At 48.2% G+C, this 22,288-nt stretch overlaps 2 protein-coding genes across 5 annotated transcripts in view; one reads left to right on the plus strand and one right to left on the minus strand.

Moving 5' to 3' along the window:
- The window catches only part of Hdlbp (high density lipoprotein binding protein), a 51,953-nt gene extending 31,455 nt beyond the window's left edge, over nucleotides 1-20,498 (minus strand). The window contains exon 1 of one of the 3 annotated variants that reach the window (XM_005339630.4): nucleotides 20,345-20,498. The gene's annotated coding sequence lies outside the window, so the exon portion shown is untranslated. Of the gene's footprint in view, nucleotides 1-19,432; nucleotides 19,874-19,902; nucleotides 20,036-20,344 lie in introns of those variants that run through there. The other 2 variants (XM_021719661.3, XM_013364886.4) reach the window with 2 other exon arrangements.
- Nucleotides 20,134-22,288, plus strand: part of Septin2 (septin 2) — a 36,699-nt gene continuing 34,544 nt past the window's right edge. The window contains exon 1 of one of the 2 annotated variants that reach the window (XM_013364888.4): nucleotides 20,134-20,385. The gene's annotated coding sequence lies outside the window, so the exon portion shown is untranslated. Of the gene's footprint in view, nucleotides 20,386-20,597; nucleotides 20,721-22,288 lie in introns of those variants that run through there. The other variant, XM_005339631.5, reaches the window with a different exon arrangement.

Raw genomic sequence — 22,288 nt, forward strand, 5'->3', positions numbered from 1 at the left:
AGGACAGGAGCGGAGAGGGGTCAGAGTCCCGGAGACTGGGCCACACTCGGCCCTCCGGTCCAGCTCCTCCACACCCTCACTTCTAGGAAACAGCCCATTCCTTTCCTCAGCCGCCAACTCAATCCCCTCCAAAAACGTGAAGCTCTTCCTTCGTAGCGCAGATTCAGGGCCCTACCTCCACGGACCAGCAGAGCCCGGCGTGCCTGCGGCGTGGCCACTCAGCACACACACGGGGTGGGGGGCGGGGGCAGCAGAACCCCTGCCCTCGCGGGGCTTCTTCTCAAGTGGGCAAAGAGCTCACAAGTCCTGCACCCCGTGTCTACTAAATGACAGACAGCTGAAGACGCTTACGCAGACGCCAGTGTGCCCCTCAGTGTGCTGAGGTGGCTGTGAGCGCAAACCTGCTGAGGTTCAGGAGGTACCCAGGGAGGGGCCAACAGTGTGAGAGCACTGCTGCTCAGGAGGAGGGAAAAGGGTGGGGGCTTTCCAGCAGCAGAAGGCAGGATACCCTGACATTCCTGGGAGGGCCACAGTGGCCTCCTATGTGCTGTATGGTCCACTCCAAAGCTCACAGGGCTTGCCAAGGGTTAGGGAGCACTAAGAGACTCCTCACTAACAGGAAAAGTAAGGAATGCTGGGAAAGCCAAAGGCAGAGCTCTCACTGTGCTGGGGCCAAGTGTGAGATGCCCTGGACAGGAAAAAGGAGAGTCAATGCGCTAGAAGTCAGGGTAACTCAGGATAACTGGCATGAATGCCATAGCACTTCATGGTGTAACTCTGGGAAGGGAGATCACCCTCTGTCTGAGGCAGAGTGAGGCCAGGCAGCCTGGAAAGCAGTACTATGCTGCCAGGTAACATGGGGCCCAGGCGACCCCCTGGCACCAAGGCAGACTTGAACACCCGTATCTGCATCTGCGCTGTTCCTGAGGCTGCAGAGCATCCTTCCCTGACTCAGCCAGCAGCAGTGACAACAAACGTGGTGTCCGCTGCCCTTTTGTTTTTGAGGGTCCAGCACCAAGAGGAGACGAGGTGGGCCAAGGGGACAAGCCTCAGCAGTCGGCAGGCTCACTGTTAGGCATCTCCAGTGGTCCTAGGAAGTCCACGCTCGGAGAAGCTGGCACCTGCTTGGCTTACTGAAGAGATGGTCACAAAACAGGTATCTGACAAAAGGTACTGTAACACCAAGTACTGAACCTGTGACACACACCCCAGGCTGCTTCTGCGCTGGCAGTTATAACCAGCTCTTCTTCCCAGCTGGGTGTAGAGCACTGAAGCCAGTAGTGTAGAGAGTGGACTTTAGGACTTGCACATCAGTGATATTCAGACCAGATGATGTTAGACTTTCTGGCTATCTCAAAAGGCGAACACTGGTCTGTGGTTTGTGTTCTCAACACTAAAGGGACAGGGAATAAGCTTCTGACCTGCTCATGGTAAAATATTAGAAGACACAGCCTCCTACCTGTCCCCCGCTCCTGCCAAATCATGATCCTCAAAAAGGGCTGTACCTTCAAAAGAAGTGGGGGGCAGAGAACAGAAAATCCCACTGAGCACAGACATACCTAGCCTGGGCTGGGAGCTCAGAGTATCTCAGAAGCTAGAGACAGGGGACAGGAACTCTACAAAGGTTTGGGCTCAAATCCTCACCATCCCTTTTGTCCAGGAACACTTGGCCCAAACTGAGAAATTAAACTCGAGAAGGAATAATCCCTCATACCAGGCTGAAATGGACTCCACCATCAACCCAGCGAAGCTGGTAGTTCAGAATTCCACAAGTAAGATGGGGGCTGGTGGTGCAGCTCGGTGGAAGGGTGCTCGACTCAACCCCCAGCCAGCATCCCCCCCCCCCTCTCTCACACACACACACACACACACACACACACACACACACACACACACGCAAAATTTTTTTTTCAAATCAAGACAAATGAAACTAGACTCAAGAACCTGAGTTAAACCAGACACAATGGCATATGAATGTAATCCCAGGGAAGAGGCCAGACTCAGCAACTTAGCGAGACCCTGTCTCAAAACGTGAAAAGGGCTGGGGTGTGGTTCAGTGGGAGAGCACTCATTCAGCACTCCCTCCTCAGGACCACATAAAACAAAAACATTCACCTATTCCAAAAAACACACCAAAGTGTACTCCAGCAGTCAGCACCAAGAGACAGGGGGGCTTGGCACAGCGGGGTCTCCCATAGAGAGTGGTAGGAAGTCAGGGCAGAGAAGCATCTGAAAACATAGTCATTACATGTAGAAATTCAAAATATAACTATTCTGACCCAAAAACTCCCATTGAGGATTTCTAACATGTATGGTATGTGTAATGTAGCATTTCTGCACAATTAAAAGACACATCTGTGACGTCTGTCAGTGGAGGACAGGATGCACAAGAGGCACAGAAAGAGTGTCAAAACTGACCTCCAAAGATGACCCACTGAAGGACCAGCTCTGGGCTCCGGGGAACAAGCCCACTGATGCCTGCCCCACCAAGAGACTGCCTCCTGGCGTGCCATGCTCTGGGTCCTCCAGGGATGTAATTTTGACAACCACTGGGGAAATCTTTAAAATCTCAAAGTCTCTTACATTCTAACTGCTTGTTAAGTTTCTTAAATTCTTGAACAACTTCAATTAAAGAAAACAAACATCAAAAATCCTAGAAGACTTACAAGCTTGGTTTTTGTAAGAAAACAAGTAGACACAACCAGCAGCCCCATTTCAAGTGGGAGGCTGGAGGTCTCAGGCCTCTCGGACCTGTACCTGGTGCTGCCCAGCAGGCCAGATGTGGCTCTGTGCTTCTGACTGGGAGACTAGGAGCATGAGGAGCAGCACCTGGACTGCCCACCCACATGCTTCCCATCCAAGAAAGTGTGCTTCAGCAGGCACATGTGGCTGGCACGCGGTCTGTAAGGAGCCAAGGCAGCTGAGTGCCCCTGTCTCTCAACAGAGACTTTTTCCCAGAAGAGATGCAGTAAGGCAGTCTCTAGACCTATTTTCTTTGCTTTAATAGACCATGTGCTCAACAAGAACTCAAGTAGAATCTCACTGCTGTGAGTGTCCTTGCAAGGGACTGGTGACTGCAGAAAGGCTGGGAACATGAAGGGTGGGGACAGCCATCACCAGAACTGTCTATGAACATCTGAAGAGGCAGCAATGCCCTGTCCAGACATATTTCACCTCCAGGTGCCTGGAGAACCAGGGGGCAGAACCACGGCCCACCCAAGAGGGATGCTTCACGGAGACTGTTCCTCTCACACGGCTCCTCAGGGGCTCCTATGCCTAGCTGGTCAGATGGACCACCACCTTGATCCAGGGAAGGGGGCTTCCAGCAGCTCCTGGACATAGGCACCACTCGCATCATGCTCACACCAGGTCCCTGCCTCAACTGTGACGGTATTTTGGGAAGAGGAGGACAGCAAGGCCAGGACTGGCACAGAATGGCTATAGGGGAGGGCTTTCCCCTAGTTCTACAATTACAGAAATACTTCTAATCTTCTTTACTATAAATCCCATTCAACTACAAGAAACAAAATAAAAAGTTTGATCAAGTGCAACAATTTATACTTGAAGATTCTTTGATTCCCACTTTCCCCCACAAAGTTCCATGAGCTACACTTAGCTCATGTTTATACAGAATTCTGCTAGGGGTACAAAGCTGGCTAAAGCCATGGGTGGAAATACTTAAGAATCTGAAAGATTAATCTTGGGATCTGTCCTATCCAAATAGGAACATACCACTCTTCTACAAAGACGGAAACAAATATCAGAAACCAAATGTCTAGTGTACTCTCCAGGGTACGGAGCACACAACACTCAGGGTGCTGGTGCCTGTCCCTTCTAGGATCACTTTTCCATGGGCCATGCTCAGGGACGCAATCTCACTGCTAAAGGAAGAGTCTAAACCCCTTCCTGAGATGCACATCTCCAGGAAGAGCTGATTCAACACTGAACTGCACAAACACAGTGCAGCAGCTAGTCCACAGTAGAACAGAGTCCCCTCTCTGCCTGATGCTGCTGAGGTATTGCCTCAGACCAGGATGCAGCCACTTAGGAGAAACATGGATATACTGCTAGGAGCAGGACTTGGATGTTTTATCTGTCCAGTGAGAAGTCTGGGTGGACCAAGAGCAGACTACAATCCCTCCTAGGGGAAAACCAGAGCCACATAAAAAGAAAGAAGAGAAAGACTTCCCTGTGGCTTCACAGGATCAAGGAGGGAAGCAAGCCGCAGCACAGTGAGGACCAGCAACCAGGGAGGAAGGAGCCCTTTGCAGCAACCATGGGCAGACACTAGGCGCCAGGTTGGGGGAGCTGGGTGCAGGAAACTTCAGCGCGAGCAGAAAGGTGATCTAGTCAGCAACTGAAAAATGAATTTTATTTATTATTACAACTGGTGTGGGGATGTGTGTGTGTGCTACTAGGGGTAGAGCCCAGGGCCTCCCGCATGCTAGGCAAGCGCTCTACCACCTAGTTACATCCCTGGCCCTGAAGAAGAATATTAGGAGGGCAAGAGTACAGACAGGAATAGCTGATAAGTATGGAAACAAGACAATTCTAGAAGGAGCTGGAATGAGTAAACCATAGCTTGTCCACCAGTTAGGCGACACTCAGCACAAGAGGACGCTGCCTTACAGCTCTGTGCAACCTCCTCAGGGCACAAGGTCAAAGAGCAGGCACACATTACACCACCTCCTTGAGACAGCAAAGCAGAGATGCATGTATCTCTCCAGGGCACAGAGCACACAACACTCAGGGTGCTGGGTGCCTGTCCCTTCCAGGACCACCTTTCCATGGGCCATGCTCAGGGATGCAATCTCACTGCTGGAGGAAGAGTCTAAATCCAAAGGAACAGAAGGAAAGCAGGGATGGAAAGCATACTCATTTGCATATACCATGCTGCACAGCTCTACTGCTACAACTACATAAACCACAGAAAAACAGACTCTAAATCAATAAAGCAAAACATGCTCCACACCTTCATCTTGATGATGGTTATACAAGTGAATTCGGCCAGTGAAAATTCATTGTGGTACACACTCCAAAGACTTGCATAGCTTTCTGCATGTTTACTGTACTCTAAGGTGATGTGGAAATCAAGCTTATATCATTAAGAACAAAGATTCTCAGGCTGGGGATATAGCTCAGTTGGTAGAGTGCTTGCCTTGCATACACAAGGCCCTGAGTTCAATCCCCAGCACCAAAAAAAAAAAAAACCAAAAAAGATTCTCAGTGTAAGATACACACTGACACAAAAACCCTATAAATTCTTATTTGAATTACAAATATCTACACTTATGATGTACTTTTTTTTTCTCCTTTAAAAAAATAGGGCTGGGGATGTGGCTCAAGCGGTAGCACGCTCGCCTGGCATGCGTGTGGCCGGGGTTCAATCCTCAGCACCACATACAAAAACAAAAATGTTGTGTCCGCTGAAAACTAAAAAAAAATAAATAAAAATTTAAAAATTCTCTTAAAAAAAAAAAAAAGGGCTTCCTAAGATGTTTACGTGAAAAGCAGCCCACTGGCAGTGAGTGCTACTGGCCATCACCATCCCCACTGAGGGGACCAAGGCCCCTGAGGCACAGTGGACTCTAGGTGTGAGCAGATGTGGTCAGGAAGGGCTGTCCTGCTGTGACAAAAGAGCAGGGAAGCAGCCACAGACCAGAAAACAGGGACTAGCTAGCACAGCCCCCAAACACAGCTGTAGTGGTCTGAGGCACAACTATCTGATCCCTAGCCAGTCTCAACTGCAGAAAAGAGTCACAGAACACTCGTTTCTTCTTCTTCTCCAGGAGAAACCAAAGTTGACAAAGGAAACTGCCCTTCTGTAAGAATGCCAATCAATAAATATAGAAATAAAATTAGAAAAATCTTCTCCTTGCAATTGCCAACTGTGAGCTAAACAGTAGAGCCCAAAGATATCCAAGTCCTAATTCCTAGAATTTATAAGTATTACAGACAAATCAGGAATCTAAAGATGGGGGTGTTATCTTGAAATTATGCATGGGGTCTAAATGTAATCCTAAGTGTCCTTTATCCTTTACACCATGTGCTTTAATGGAGAAAGAATGGCCTTTATAAACTGGAGAAAGGACAGGATGCTGAGGTCCCTGCAGCCCTCAGAAGGAGCCAGTCCTAGTGACGCCCTGACCCTAATGTGAATGGCTGCAATAGAAAATACACTAACAAAACAATGAACAAAATAACACACAAACGCCTATTGGACCTATTAGGACATTGACTGGTGTGCAACTCCATGAAGGATGGAATCCCTGCTGACCCGGCATCTCTGACCAGTCCTAAGAACAGACCTTTCACCCCATGGCCAATCACAGCAGGAGACAGCACTACTGTGCAGCTCTTGATGCCCTCCATTAGAATAAGGACAATCAGACCTGGCTACTAGTTCCCAGGAAGCACCCTGAAGAGCTCTGGACAAGTCAGCCCAATCCAGAAGTGCCTCCCACAGCACAGAGGCCCCACTGCTTTCTTAAATGACATTAAAAACAAAATCAGAAAAAAAGGTAAGGAATTTGTTTCAGCTTTTCAGAGAGGGCCTCAGAGAGACTTAAAAGGCTTAAACCAAAGCAACATGAAGACCTTTGCATTTTGTTTCAAAGTGTAAATATACTTATTTTGTGTGACATTTGAAGAAACCTGAAGATAGAATAGATATTAGATGGTATTACAAAATACAATCCATTGTTTTGATATGACAATGGTATTGTGGTCATGATTTTTTTCCCCTTGTGGTGCTGGGGATCAAACCCAGGCAATTTCTCTACCACTGAACTACATCCCTAGTCTGTGGTTAGGGTTTTTTAAAGTTCATTCTACTAAAGATACACAATGAGGTACTCAGAGGTCATATAAAGTCTAATATTTGCTCTTAACTCAAACCAAAAACACAAAGTATGGGGTGAAGGGTGGGGCATTGGGAGAGACAAAATTGTAAAATACTGAAATTGCTAAGGCTGGGTGATAGGTCTATTGTTTTTTTTTTCTGTTTTCTTGTTGTTTCAAAGTTTTGAAAAGGCCTTAAAAAGAAAAAGAGCAAAGAGCACTCCCTGCCCATGTCCACTGGATGCTGCTAGAGCTCTACTCAGAGGGTGAGTCAGACTCCTAAGTCTTACTGTGAGGAAGAAAGAAGATGAAAAAACTGAGCACACAAGGCAAAGTGGAAAGAGAATGTGGAAGAGAGTGGATTAACAAAAGAACTGGTAAACGGAAGATGAAAACTCAAGATGAAAACTCGCAGAACAACAGAGTGGTCAATTCAAACCCAAATCAGTTTCTCTGAAAAAAGCAATCAAAGAGCATTTAACTCTCTAGTTTGACCAAGTAAAGAACACAACCGATCACAACGATACAGTATCATCTTTTCCCGGTTCTGAAACAGTGTTACAAAGGGTAGTAATTATATCTTCTGGAGCTCCTAAAGAAATAAAGAGCTTAGTTGCCCCATGAGGGCCTCACAAATTATTTTTGTATCTCAGTAGCAGTAATTGGGTTCTAAGCCCATTAGGGGACCAATAACTGTAGTCAAGGGGCCAAGGGGATGTGGCATGTCTATGAGCCACAGCCAACCAGCATCCACTCATGCAGCTGAGCCGTTTCTATTCAAAAACACGGCTTGTACCTGGTGGAAAGGAGGGCTCCCCAGAGGAGAGGAAGGGCAATGGTTTGCCTCCCAAACAACGAGTGAAATGCTTCGAGAAGATCACCAACTACAAATCACTTTACAAACATAACTAGCCCAGTCCATCACAACATACCATAATGCAATGTTCTGCTCTAGGGATGCAGCAATGGCCTAATACCAGGAATGCATTCTTACAACTAAAAGGAGTGTAAATACACATCCATCTGTAACTGAGTGCCAAACATGGAATCTAAGGAGACACAATTAAGCAAGGCAAATCCTATTGATTGTAGATGACCATGTACTATGAGACCCTCTAACATTATGAAGTCCTAACAGCTCTGGAAGTTCTGAACATCGGCCAAAGCGCCACACACACGCACAAATGCAGGGACACACTCACAGAAGGCTTGTAGAAGATGCCTGCTCTCCTTCAAGCCCTTCTATATCTCACTCTGAGAGGCTTCCTGAGGCCACCTAAGATGTCAGGTCCTCAGGCCTGGAACTCCCATCACCTTATCTGAAGATGAGTAAGTGGAAGATATTAAGGCGAGACAACCTTGGGTTATTGGGGTACTTCCGAGAGACAAAGGGCATGAGGACACCGGAAGGAGAAAGTCCTGCAGATGGAGCCAGAGACAAGTGACATGGGAAGGTGGAGGGAGACAGCAGCCTCTCCTGGAAGTCTCCTGAGGAAGCATGGCCTGCCAGATCTCAGGTTCCTAGCCTCAGAAGTGTGAGGAAGCAAACTTCTGTTGTTGTAAGCTACCAAGTTTGTGGCAATCTATTATAGCAGTTATTCAAAACCAACAACATCTCAGCAGGATTCTTTTTGTGTGTATGTGTATGTAGTGCTGGGGATTGAACCCAGGGCCTTGTGCATGTGAGGGAAGCACTCTACCAACTGAGCTATGTCCCCAGCCCAGGATTTATTATTATTATTATTATTTTTACTGTAAAAAGATTCTCAAATTCACTAAAAACAAAACCAGTATGGAAAATTTGGGGAGGGGGTGGTGGGAGAGGAAAAATAAAGAACAAGAAAAGGTGGGATTCACCTAAACTTAGTGAAAGTATACTATAAAATAATGTTAACCAGTACACTTAGTGTTATTGGCTAAGAAAGGCAAATCAATGAATGAAACAGACCCATGTATACCTATGAGTTATTGATTGATACAAGTACCATTTTGAATCAACAAGGATGTCCACATATAACTAATTAGAATTAAACAAAACAAGGATGTCTATGAGTAGAACTGGGCCAACTTGCTACCTTTTCCAAGAGAAAAAAAAAAAGATCCCTACCTCACGCTATACTCCAAAATAAATCTGAGTAGATTAGAGATCTGGATGCCAACAACCAAACTTTGAAGACCTGGGAGATTGAAAAGGAAAACCTGTGACTTGGTGGGTGCAAAGTGTCATCATGACACAAACTGCAAAATCAACTTGAGAAGATGCTGATTCACATGACCATGTTGGAGCTTAAGAACTTTATACAGCAAAGAACAGCTAATACAGAAGGGTATAAGTGGCGTTTTCTTGCTTGATTTCAAAAACACCTCAATAGGCTAGGACACAGACAAATAAGTGGCAGATAATTAACTGGACTGCTGTAAATACAAACTGCCCCAAACACATGAACAATGTCCAGCCTCGAAAGGCAAATGAATTCAGTGAGTATGCAGTTTCCGTTGATTTTTTGTGGTACTGGGGATTGAACCCAGAGGCACTTTACCACTGCACTAAGTCCCTAGCATTGCTTATCTTGAAACTCTGTCTGGCTAAGTTGCTGGGATTTGGGCATACCCACTGGTCTGGCCCCATCATGCCGTGTTTGCAACTGTTAAGGGGAGAGACCACTCAATTGGTGAGGGTGTGCACAGTCAGAAGTTGACCGAAAAACATGTAACACAAAATACACAAACAGCTTAGCAATCTTAAAAACAGCCACTTGCCAGAAGAACCTATAGAAGAACACAGAAGGACAGGTGTCACAGTACAAGGCAGCTCCTAGGTGCACTGTGACAGACACAGAACCAGGACGAGCACCAGTGGGCACCAGTAAGGAGGGATAGCTATGTGCAGGACACTAGGCACTGTCACTAACAGCAACGCGACAGTCCCTGCAGCAGCCTGGAAGGGCATAGTTTGCTGCTGTGGGCAGCCTGCAAAAGGTTGGTCACTGTTGAAAAGGGAGTTGATCACTAAGGGAGAAACACAAAGAGCACAGGTTGAAACCAAGGTTACTGGAATGAACTTGTGTTTTTCAGGGCACAGAAATATAAAAAGAAATAGTGTGTCAAAAATACACTCACACATGTATATGTGGATATATGTGCACACACAGAGGAATATGCACACACTGTAACTCGGCTGGCTGAGAGGGCTCCAACAACCCTGCTTCTCTGAGGATGAAATACCAAAGGAAGCAGGCTTCCTTGAAGAAGAGGCAGACAACAGGTGTGGAATAGGAAAAGGACAAAAGGGCCCAGAAAGGCTGCGGTACCAGAGTGCAAGAAGAGAGTAATGGGGACATTAGAAGGACATGGGCTAGCTTGAGAAATATCAAAACAAAAGGATGACAGTAAGAGACAATTACCCACTGAATGAAACGGGAAGCTGGAGTCAATTGGTATGATGCAAGTGAAGGAACTGAAAGCTGGGCTTCCCACCACATATTGAACAAAGACTTCACAGAGCAGAGGCCTGGCAGGGATCACCTTCTTGAAGTGAGCAACGCTGGGCCACCTTACAGGTGCAGAGAAGAACCGGCATCCAACAGACACAAACCCTACATATGCTCAAAGGGCCCACAGCAGGCCAATCCTACCAAAGGGGAAGTCCTGGGAGCCATTCCAGTATGCAAGGGACCAAGGAGATGTGACAACGACATGTTAACAGACAACTCTACATGGGTCCTTCTGGAGAGGGGGACTCTGAAGTGAGCAGGCAGTAAGCATGTTCATGCTGGCTGCACGCGGGCAAGGACAGCACCTTGGTGCTGCACGGGGAGAATGATGCACCCACTCTGCCAAGCCCAGTGAGTTCAAATAATCAAAAGAATTAATGGAGGACGCATGCTACTTATCATCAGAAAAACTAAATACCTTAACTTGGAACTAAGCACTTCAACATAGGTGGTAGCTAGGGGCAGGACACTATGCATTGTCACAGGGATGGCAAAGAACAATGGCCATTCACGTTCAAAGTGGAAACCCAATCATGGTTCAAGGCACTAAGACCAATGTGCATTCCACCCATGTTTTAAGTGGTGTAATGTGCAGATACCCCAAGGAGCTAGTCTGTCACCCAATCACTTTGCCAAGTTCATGAAAGTAGATATTTAAACCATCAGAATGTGCCAAGGAAGTCACCGAGAGCACAGCCAGATGTGCAGAGCAGCACACCTGAGATAATGTCAGGGTCCACGTGAAGGGCCCTCCACCCTCTCCCAGGAGCAGGGAAGACGTGATGTTCCACAAGAAGTTTTAAGATGCTGAATCCCAGATGTGCCACCCGGGGGGGCAGGGGGGCATCCCAGTATTATGGACTCATGCAGACTGCCCTCAAAGACAGCAAGACCCACCCTTCAGGGAGCCTGCAGACTGGACAACCCATGGTGGTTGTCCTTGCACACACCCCTGCCACCTCAAGACAGCAGGTAACCAGGCAAGCACCAGTGCACGCTGGAGGTTCCTCATGCACACCAAGGAGTTCTGTAGAGGCGACAGCAGCCTTCAGCAGAGCCGTGAGCCCAGCGGACAATAGAATCTAAAGCAGAGTAAGATCTGATGGAGGAGAAGAGAGCCGCCAGCACATCAGCCCTTCACCTGTCTTTCCTGCATACAGATCTGGCCCTGAAACTAAGCACAGCTGAACCCCAAAGAAATCAAGATGGGGGAGGACAATTCTCACATACAGTCCTGCACACATGCACTCTCTCCAGGTGGCAGCATCCTGGCAGTTAATCAGCATCCATGAACACCCCGCACATGTTTTTCAAAGGTAAAAGCATCCTTCACAGAGTCCAGGGAGGCCCAGCTACAGTCTAACTGCTGACTCTCCCCAGTAACACCATCTCTTCCTCCCTGCACTTACCAATCTTAAAGGGACACAACCATGACCATCTCTGCCACCTGTGTGAACTAGGAAGACCCAACTGAGTCCCCGGTCTGTCTCTTGGTAGCCTGGGAGCCCTGGCAGAGCCCAACAGACCTGCTGAGCTCACTGTGTAGGCAACACAACAGGGAACTTTGGTCTCTAGGGCTGGCAAGTCAGTTCCCAGCACAAGCAAACAAATCAAAATAGAAACCTTGTTTCAAAACAAAAAAACTATTCTTCAAATTGGCCTTTCAAACACACTGATTTATATCACTGCTTCAAGACCATCTAAGTAATTAATTTTTTTTAATTTTTAAAAGTCAAAACCAACTACAACCCATAATTCCACTTGAAACATCTCTGAGCTAAGTACAGATATTATTAGAAAGCTTATCACTTAAATGTGAAATCAAGAGCAACATACAGGGGACAGGGGACACAACCACACCTGCCAGGATGTGGAGCATGCCCGGCCACTGAGAAGCTGCTTCTTGCACCAAGAGCACAGGAGCACAGTGCATCCAGCCAAGACACCATCATGCCATAAGTTACCTGACAGGTGAACAGTATTTTTTTTTCCACATATATTTTGCACTGTTTAAGGTAAACAGTATTTAAAAATTTTTTTTTTGGATTAATAAAAAGTCAGGGGGCTGGGGTCGCAGCTCAGTTGTAGAGCACTTGCTTAGCACATGCAAGGTGCTGGGTTTGATCCTCAGCACCACATAAAAATAAATAAATAAAATAAAGATATTAAAAAAAGTTAGATGGGGCAATAAGTTTCTTGCTCTATATTTCAAGGCATCAGAAACCACACACTCCATTGGAAGGGGAACCCCGAGGAGCAGAGCCACTTTAGCAGGTGACCACCAAGGATAGCCAAATCCAGCCTCTTCTAGTGACTGCTTCTCTAACAGTTACTGTGCCACTGTTTCTCCCTCGCCTCTCTGCAGCAGGACCAATGCCCTCTGCACTGCATCCCCAGACCTCTGCATGGCAACCTACTGCTGGCTGGCTCCCTGTAGACCTGAGCTCCTGGGCTGCTCTGCCAGGCTGCTGTCACTGAGCCACAAAGGACAGCTTTCCCACCCAGAACACCAGACAGGGGAGCTCAGCCAACACACCCTCATCTGCCTGACCCCCAGAGCCCTCCCATCCCAGTGACCAACCCCAGGCACCAGGGCCAAGTGTTGGGCAGGCCAACGCCTGCACAACCACTTATGTACCCAGAGCACTCCTGGGAGGCACTGAGAACAGCATCTGCAGCAGAGAAGATGACATGCAGGCTGGTCCAGCCAGCAAGCTAGCTATGCAGGAAGAGCCTGTTTGCACTGTCCAGGAAGATAGCAAGTCCTGCAGAGGTCAGGGCTCCTCCAGCACCAAACACTATGGTAGGTCATCTCTCACCTGGCAGACCAAGAACAAGAACCAATGTTCCCTGGCATAACTGCAGTCCCCAGCCTAACCCACGGCCACTGAGAGGATGCCACAAGGTCAAAGGAATTATGCTAATGAAAATGACCAGTAAAGAAAGCAGAAAAGTGGAAAGAGGCATCACTCAACCTGCTGTGGAAATGGCACTATATGCCATTGAGCAACATGGCTCTCAGCCACAGGAGTAGCCAGGGACAGCAGGCCCTCAATACTTAGCAGGGTCACAGAAGGCACACAGACCAAGCATATGAGATCCTCGTTCACTAAGGATATTCATTCAATGATGGCCTAAGAGCAGTATGCTGACACCAGCCTCCAGACTGGATTATCTCCACACTCAGCGGTTCCCCAGAGTTTAAAAAGAGCATCTGCATTCTGGAGCCTAACATAATTCACCCAAAAGTCAGTTGAAGGACGAGTGTTCAGAATATTACCTTTTCAGCCATCTACACTACCCTGGTTATCCTCCTAAAACACGTGCAGGAACAAGTGATTGGAAGTTTGGGCAGCTCTATCTGTCCTTACCCTGCATGAGGCCTCGGGCACTGAGGGAGGCCTGGATGTGACAGGGCTGCATTAATGCTGGCTTAATACTGATAGAATTAATACGTTAACACCACAGGGTGTTTGCTGTAGAGATGCTTATCAAGAAATGAGATTTTTAGCATAAAAATGATAAAATAGAACTCCATAAAACGAAATTGGCAATCTTCACCTCCCTGCAGACCCAAGGAAGCTGTCCTCTAAGAAATATCTCCAAAATAATTTTAAATCTTTTTTCAATATTTTCTGGACATATATTAATACATGGCTTCAATAAAAACAGGATCTTATTTGCACTATTCACCACCTGCCACACCTACATCCATTTAAAAATAGAGCATGGCCATCTTTACAAAGTTTACATAAAATTTTTCCTCATAAAAACTGCATGTTGAATGGAGTAAGCATAATTTAAAAAATCCCCTACTAATGGGACCTCTGAGTTTTTGTTTCCTTTTCTCAATGTTTTAAAATAATAACTTAAAAAAAGCCTAGAAGAGGGCTGGGGATGTGGCTCAAGCAGTAGCGTGCTCGCCTGGCATGCGTGAGGCCCAGGTTCGATCCTCAGCACCCCACACCAACAAAGATGTTGTGTCCGCCAAAAACTAAAAAATAAATATTAAAATTTCTCTCTCGCTCTTAATAAAAAAAAAAGAGGTTAGAGATTATCCGGCCTAACAGCTAGTTAGTGTCTACCTCATTCAAAGTCAACCTTCTTTCCACTGTGTCAAACTGAGTCTCTTAAAAAAAAAAAAAAAAAAAAAAAAAAAAAAAAAGCCTAGAAGAAAATTTGTTTTCACTTGGGCCTGAACCTCCAAGGATAAATTCCTGAACATATGATTTCTTTTTTTTGTGGTGCTGGGGATTGAACCCAGGGCCTTGTGCATGTGAGGTAAGCACTCTACCCACTGAGCCATGTCCCCAGCCCTGAACATATGATTTCTACAGGATAAATTACTGGACATACAATTTCCAGCAATACCCGGATCCATACTGCGAGAGTAAATCTGCCCTTCATGGGCTCCACCATCTTTAGTCACTGCCTCTGAGGAGCCCTGCTCTTGTTCTCTGAACAACCACCAGATGGTCCTGTCTACTGTCCATCAGTCTGATGTGGGCGGAACTCCAGAAGGGCAATTCCCTGACCACTGGTGAGACTGAAATCTTGTTCAGTTTACTGGCCATCTGCATTTCTTGACATGCAGCCTGAACTGCTCGCAACTCGACCCCCTTTCCTACAAGCATGTTCCAGGACACATACTGAAGACAAAGAGAAATCCAGTCAGCCAACACAGCAGTGGGAATGAACAGAAGCCCAATGTCTTAAAGGAAACCCAAGTTGTAAGCTCAAAATGGCATTGTGGAAGGTCAGCCAGACGAGAAACATGACCTCAGCTACGCAGGTGGTAGACAAAGTAGGCTAACCATCTGAGATCCCTAAGTCTGCCAAAGTTCTGGTGCATTGACAGCATCAAACCATCCTGTTTTAAGGGAGCAGTTCTCCAAAAAGGAATTTTGGTTATATAGAGAGTCATGTTTTGGGCTGGGGACATAGCTCAGTTGGTAGAGTGCTTGCCTTGCATGCACGAGGCCCTGGGTTCAATCCCAGCACCACACACACACACAAAAAAGTCATGTTTTGCTACCCACTGATGCAGTCTGGCTCAGGTCTCTCTGGCAAGGGAGGGTCATGGTACCTTATGGCTGAAGGGAAGAGTGAGAATGTTTTCAAAAGGCCTGGCCCAGGGTTGCCTCCCACATGACCCTCCAGCACCATTACTGGTCAGCCTGCTGCAGAAACATCCACCAAGGGCCTTGAGATCTGCCTGCCTGCGTCCTCGACCTCCAGCACTCCTGATGCCCCTGGCTCTGCTCTGCAGTCTTCCAACGCCTGGAGCCCCACATTCCGTCAATGTGCTGGATGCATGGCTGCCCTGGCTTCGCTCCCCAGATGACTGACCATGCTTGTTTGCTCACTGCAGGCCTCCTGAATGGCCAACACCCAGCTCGTGTCTCTGCTGTTCTACCTCCTTCTCCTCCTTCCTTATCTGTGCCTGCAAGGCCACGTCTGCTGGCCCCTTGACTGCCTTTCTCCCTACACTAAAATGGGACCTCCATGACAGCACAGCAGGGCACACCTGCTCTACTCTTAGAGGAGGCAGCAGCTGTCAGATCCCCAGTTCACCTACACTCCACCCAAAGTGCCTCTGAAATTATAGTCAAGGATTCTCTTTTTAAAGATAGAAACAGAAAGACAAAAAAAATCTGATAAGAGCCTTAAAAGACCAGAGAGACTGGAGCTGGCAACAGACCTGAAAGGGCTGAAACCTACACCAGCAATATGGAAGGCCAACACCACTAATGAAGTAGGGAAAAGGCACGCTGAAAACAGCATCGAGAACTTAAAAAGCAAAAAGCCTCTAGATTCACACCAAACTGCAATACTGAGCAGCTGTCCCTCTCCTATTCTGGTCAAAGACCGCTACTGCTTCCTCTGGAAAGGGAAACAGAATCTTTGACCTGGGGTCAACAGTCACAGTGGAGAGGGATCCACTCTGGAAATAGACAGCAATATCTTTCTTGGTTGGTGCTCAGACCCCCACCCCACCCCCTCATGTGGCCCCCTAACACAAGAAACAGGCAGAGCATCCCTCCAGGGAGCCTGTGGAGACCCAAAGAAGCTGATGAGGGCTACGAGGAGACAGTCCAGCAGAGGTTTCTGCAGAGGGTGCCACGACACACAAGCCATGACTACACACTCAGGGGCCACTGGCATGCACCAGGCACAAACACATGACCAGAGAACCCAGAAGAGCCCTGAAATGAATGAACAAACAAAGAGCAGCCTGAAGCAAACAGTGACTTCAGGGAAAGCTTGAAGAAAAACTCAGAATCCACAGAGACATAGGACACATTACATTTGTGAAACAGAGATAGTTTATGAACCAGAAATGGAAGGACCAAGGGAAAGCTCTTAGAAATAAAATGAGAACAATTCAGCAAAGGGACTATAAATCTGAGAATACATTCCAGAAAGAAAGGGGAAACTAAGGGCACACAGCCTCAATAGAGGGTGCATGTGGTGAACACAGTAAATGATAATGTATCTAACATTTTAAAATCACAGACAGTAAATGTCAAAGCTTTCACTGTCAGGAATCAAGTTTGTGGAGCAATGGATATGCTTATTAGCTCAATTCTGTTATTCCAGATTGTATTCATAAGCATCATTTTGTGCCCTGTATACATAACCAACTATAATCCACCAATTTATAATTTGGGCATAGAAAACCAATGAAAATTAAGAGTGCCAATCAGGAATCTGACAGAATTTCAGAAAGAAAGAAAAAGCAAAGGGGAAGAAGTCAAAGTGCTGAATTAAGAAACTCAGGATCAGGAACACAAATTTCCAAATAAAGAGGCTCAGAGTCAGCAGACTCTGAAAACAGACCCCAAAGGAATCTTGTTTTTGGTGTTCTTAATTCCAGAGAGAGAGCCTTTGACCTTTGCCAAAACAGTTACGCAGGAAGGTTCGACACTCAGGATGGCCTAAGACTTTAGCCACTGTGGTGCAGAGGACAAAACCATGTTAGGTTTGTGCTCAGGCACAAGGCAGAACACAGCACCTGAAGACACGTGAGCCCTAGGCACTTCACCTCCCTGCAGCTGCCCTCAGGGTTGCCAGCATGTGCTCCAGCAAGGCGACAGTGAAGACGGCAGAACTTGGGCTCCAGAAGACCCAGGTCCCAACACGCAGGGAGCTGCGGTGGCGTGAGGCACAGTCCAGGCAGCCAAGGCTGCAGTGCTCAGAAGCACTGGAAGAACCAATGCACAAGGAAATGAATAGAACACTGCCTTTCACCAGATAAAAGCACTAAATTCCTTGGAAAGAGACTTTAGCGACATGTAGAAAACTAAGCAAGGAGCAAACAAAAACCAAACAAAATTCATAACTCCAGGGAAAACAAAACGTTATCCAGGAAAATAAAAATAACCCTATTACACCTCTTGGCCTAGCTATGAATGGCACTATGTAGTCACAATATAAACACTAAACACCACCCCCACAACACACACACACTGAACTCACCAAATTGAGGACACACCCACTCTGGGGAGCCATGATCTGTCTGCACAGGGAAAGAAGGGGTGAAAGAAAGCCCGAAACTCCACATTCACTCTCTCCTGTCAAACAGGTGGGAGCTGCAAGTGAGTTAAGCAAACTTGCTCTTCAGACTTGGGAGTCCATGAGGAGGCGAAGAGGGTCCTCTGAAGGGAGGAATGAGACTGGGGAAGGACACTAGAACTTTTTCCTTATCAGCCCCTATTGTGTATTTGACACTAAATCATATGAAGATATAATCTTGATTTGAAATGATTTTTATTTTATTTTTTTATTTGTTCCTTTTAGTCATACGTGACAGAACCGGGTATTTTGACATGTCATACGTATATGGGGTGTAACTTCATTTTGTGGTTGTTCATGGTGTGGAGTTACACTGGTCCTGTACTCATATATGAGCATAAAAAAGTCATGTCAGAATTTTAAAATTCGTATGAATGTCAGTTAAACATAGTAAGGGAGCATACACTCGGTCAACATATTGTTACCAACCTCATAGCAAGCACCAACAAGGATGACTAATAATACAATGACAGATGCCCAGACATGTTTCAGAAAGCATTTGGCTCTTCTTTAGTGGTATTCGAGGAACTCGGGCATTTCTGCCCAAACAACAGCCTACCAGAAATTCTACCTGTAAAATGTCTGATTCTAGAAATTAGGAGGGAGGAAAAAATAAAACATTGCTTTAGCCCAAAGTATCATGTAATCACTTTTTCAGTAAAAGTGACTAAAGAAGTGAGCCCTGAGACTTAGGCAGACAGCCACAAGACTACAACAACAAAGTCAGAGACTTAATGACCCAAGAAAGTCTCTCATCAGGCCACTAAGAATCAACCTGCCTGATGGAGTTGCCACTGTGACAGGGACTCTGCACTCTCCCCAGGTAGCATTAGTAATTCTAGGTACAATGAGACAAGCCTCTACACAGCCTTGGCTCATAGCAGAACTAACAGTATCAGGAAAGTTTCACCATTATTGTGAATTAGTTAATGGACCCTCTAAAGTTGTCACTGAGGCTTGAGAAAGTCGTCTCCATTTTCCCCGAGTCCTAAATTCTCACAGGTTAACTGTTGACGTTTTGGATCCAGAGAAATAGGAATTCACATGATGGCAGCTTTATTTTATTTATTTATTTTTGAGACAAAGTTTGACTAAGTTACCCAGGCTGGTCTTGAACTTGATGGTCCTCCAGCCTCAGCCTCCAGAGCAGTTGGGATTACAGGAAAGCCCCTGGAGATGAAGGTTATTCTTAACCAAAACTTTCTGAGCTACTTTAAAACATTACTTCTGAGCATTCTACTGTATCACACACTTAATGAATTTATCCTGGGGCACTCTGAGTGTTGGAAATAATTTAAATATACACAAAGGCGCTAGGTTTCATCCAATGTTTCAGTATTTCAGGTTTGTTTCCACAAGGAACATTAAACTATCAACAGCTCAACTATCTTGTGACTTCATCTTAAAGATGTTTTAAGAAAGCTGCCTGCTAAGAAAGCGGCTGAAGACACACACTAAATGTGTGAAGTCATTGCCTGAGATCTTGGGGTAGTTTTGAAACTGCAGATGTACAAATAACAAACCCCAAAACTGAAGGACGAGTCATCCTGCAAGTGAAGATCACGGCCTCTACAGGTCACTCCAAACGTTTCTTCGCCCGTGTGCACTGTTTGATACGCAAAACGCGTCCGTTTCTCTTTGGGTTCACTCGGAATGCACACACCACGTCAAAGCTGACCCTTCTAAGTCAGCGAGCCTAAGCACCTGGCCCCCTTCCAAGGGGGCCACCCACAAAAATACCCTCGCAACGGGCCTTGTGTCAGAACAGCTCCGGGTCTCAACGCCTGGCACCCGCTAGTGAAGCAGGAAGGGTTTCCTCGTGGTCAGGGGCGCGCAGGGAGGCTTCCTGCACAGCGGCCTTGGCGTCAGCCGAGGCGGGAGACTCCGACGGCTGCCCGGGCCGTAGGCCACACGCGGCAGAGGAAAGCACATCCCCGCTGGACCCTGGGCCGGCCGCTGCGAGCCAGCGCGCTGAGCACACCGCAGGTCTCACCTAGCTCCTCTGACTAGGAGAAGCGAGGGCCGCGCCGGCTCCGCCCTCCCCGCGGGGCGCGGGCCCCGGCTGGCGCAGGAAGGCCACGTCCCCCGGGACGGGCGCGACTCTATGGTGTGCGCGGGCCGCGCCCCACATGACCCATGCGCAGCCAATCCCGGCGCGGCGACGTGCCATCGAGACGGCCGCGGCGGCGGCTAGAGGAGCCCGCCGGCGGCTCGCCAGCCCCAGCCCAGCCCCTCTCGGCGCTGCCAGCTCGGTGCTGCCGCCATCTTCCTGGAGGGGAGGATAGAGGCGAAGGCCCCCTCCCCGTCAGCCCTCTGCACTCACGCCGCCACCTGCCCGTCCCCGGCCGCCCTTACCCTCAGCGGCCACCTGGCTCCTTCTAAAGAAGCGCCCTTTCTCCCAGTCCAGTTTCCCGTAAGGTGAAGATTCTCGTTACCTGTACCACTCTTATTAGCGTGAGGAAACCAAGCTCATAAGGTAGGAACTGTGGCGAAACAGGGACAAGCCGCCATCTTGGTAAAGGAGAAGAGGCTACGCTTGACCTCCCCCCGCCCCCAGCCTCTATATGGCCAACCGCCGTGGGAGGGGCAAGGCGCCTGCGCAGAGGCGGACGCCGCGGACGCTTGTGCGCCTGCGCTATGGGGCCGCGCGGGGGAGGGGAGGAAGGCCGGGAGGCTCTGGCCAGGAAGGTGTTGGCAAGGGCGGGGCGGCTCGATGACGCAATCCGCGTGCGCGCGGGCGGGCGGGGCGGGGCGGGTCGGGTCGGCGGCGCTTTGGGTCTGCACCTCTTCTGCGGTTTGGCGGATCGGAAGGTGAGTCTGCCCGACTGTCCCGTGGCCGCACGGCCTGGAGCTACGGGCCGACCCTCTCGAGGGGATGCGGGGCGCTCCGCTCCCCCTGCTCGAGCGCCGGTCTGCTGCGGATGCCGGGCGGGGGAGGGGCGCGGCGGGAGGGTCCCTGCCCGAGGGCGGCGAGCCTGCGACGCCGCGGTCCCCCGCGCGGCCCCGAGGGTGGGCCTCCCGGCGGGCCCGCGAGCAGGCGAGCGTAGAGAGGGAGGCGGCGGAGCCGGCTCCACCGGGCGCTTCGGTCCTGTGGCCATCTTGTCCCCCTAACGGTGCCATTTCGTCCTGGAGATGTGGAGGACTTGCCGGCCACCCCGCGACCTTTGCGAAGCTCAGGGTCGCGGAGCCCGTCGCGCCGATATGATGGACGTGGCCGATAAGTGGGCCGAGAGGCAGCAGGGCCTGTCCGCGGTGGCTTTCCGACGGCACCGGCGACGCTGGACAAAGGGCCTCCTGCACCGAAGGAGACTGCGGGGATGGGGGCCCGGTGGGGAGGCCGCTGAGCCGGGCGGGCCAGGGCACCGAAGTCCGGACCACGCCTGGTTCCCGTAGCTTTCCGGCTCCATTTCGCCTCGGCACCGCCCGACCCCGTGGGCTCTGCAGACGCGCAGACCCACGACGCAGCCGCGCTGGACTTGGAGTGCACGACCTTGGCCACCTTCCGTGCCTCCCGCTCGCCTGGTGTTCCTGCCCGCGGCTTGTGCTGGATTTGCAGGCTGCGTAGGTGTGCGCCCGATGCTGTGAGGTAGTGGTCACCCTCACGTTGCCTAGCACGGTGACCAGCACGTAGTAGGTTATCAAGTAAGATAAGGAAGTTTTGTCATTATAAGGAAAACTACGATGACGTGGGGGGGGGCTAAGAAAGCAATTTTCTGGTGCTTCTAGTTTGAGGTTCATTATTTTTAGTGGTTATTTTTGGGGTCCTATATGGCACTGACAGTGTATACTGATTATGTCTAGCTGATACTTTTTCAGTATTCCACTCTGATCTCTCTCATCAATGCCACAGTTTTCATATGAGATCAGTTTTTCGTTTTCATTTAGCAGGGTGACCTAGGGAAAGAGGGTAGGACCTAAATTCATGAGATTCAGGTTTTTCTGAATTCCAAAAATATAGAGTCTTCTGTAAATGGAAAAAGTTGTTTTTTCCTAAAGAAAAGGGTGCATCAAAACTAATCTGGCTGAAGAGCCGAGGGAGTCTGTTGATATTGCCTGTACTTACTCCACTTTGTGCTGGTGGTTGGGCCAGTTTCTACAGAAAGTTCCCTTGATTGAAGGGTACTAGAAAACATATGCCTTCCTCAGATGGAAAGAATCCAAATGTAGAAACATTTTAAGTCCTTTGGATAGGGAATGATGAACCTTTGAAGTCCTGTGTTGAAAGCCAGGGGATCACTTTGTGAACTTGGGGTGATGTACACAAGTATAGGAATAACATATATAAATGAATGATAATTCTCATTTGTGAGTATTTCATTAATATAAATACCACTTGCAAAATAAGAATTTATAATGCCAGGGTAGTTTTCTTTGTTCTT

Source organism: Ictidomys tridecemlineatus, chromosome 7 (assembly GCF_052094955.1).
Source record: "Ictidomys tridecemlineatus isolate mIctTri1 chromosome 7, mIctTri1.hap1, whole genome shotgun sequence".
NCBI classification, from domain to species: Eukaryota; Metazoa; Chordata; class Mammalia; order Rodentia; family Sciuridae; genus Ictidomys; species Ictidomys tridecemlineatus.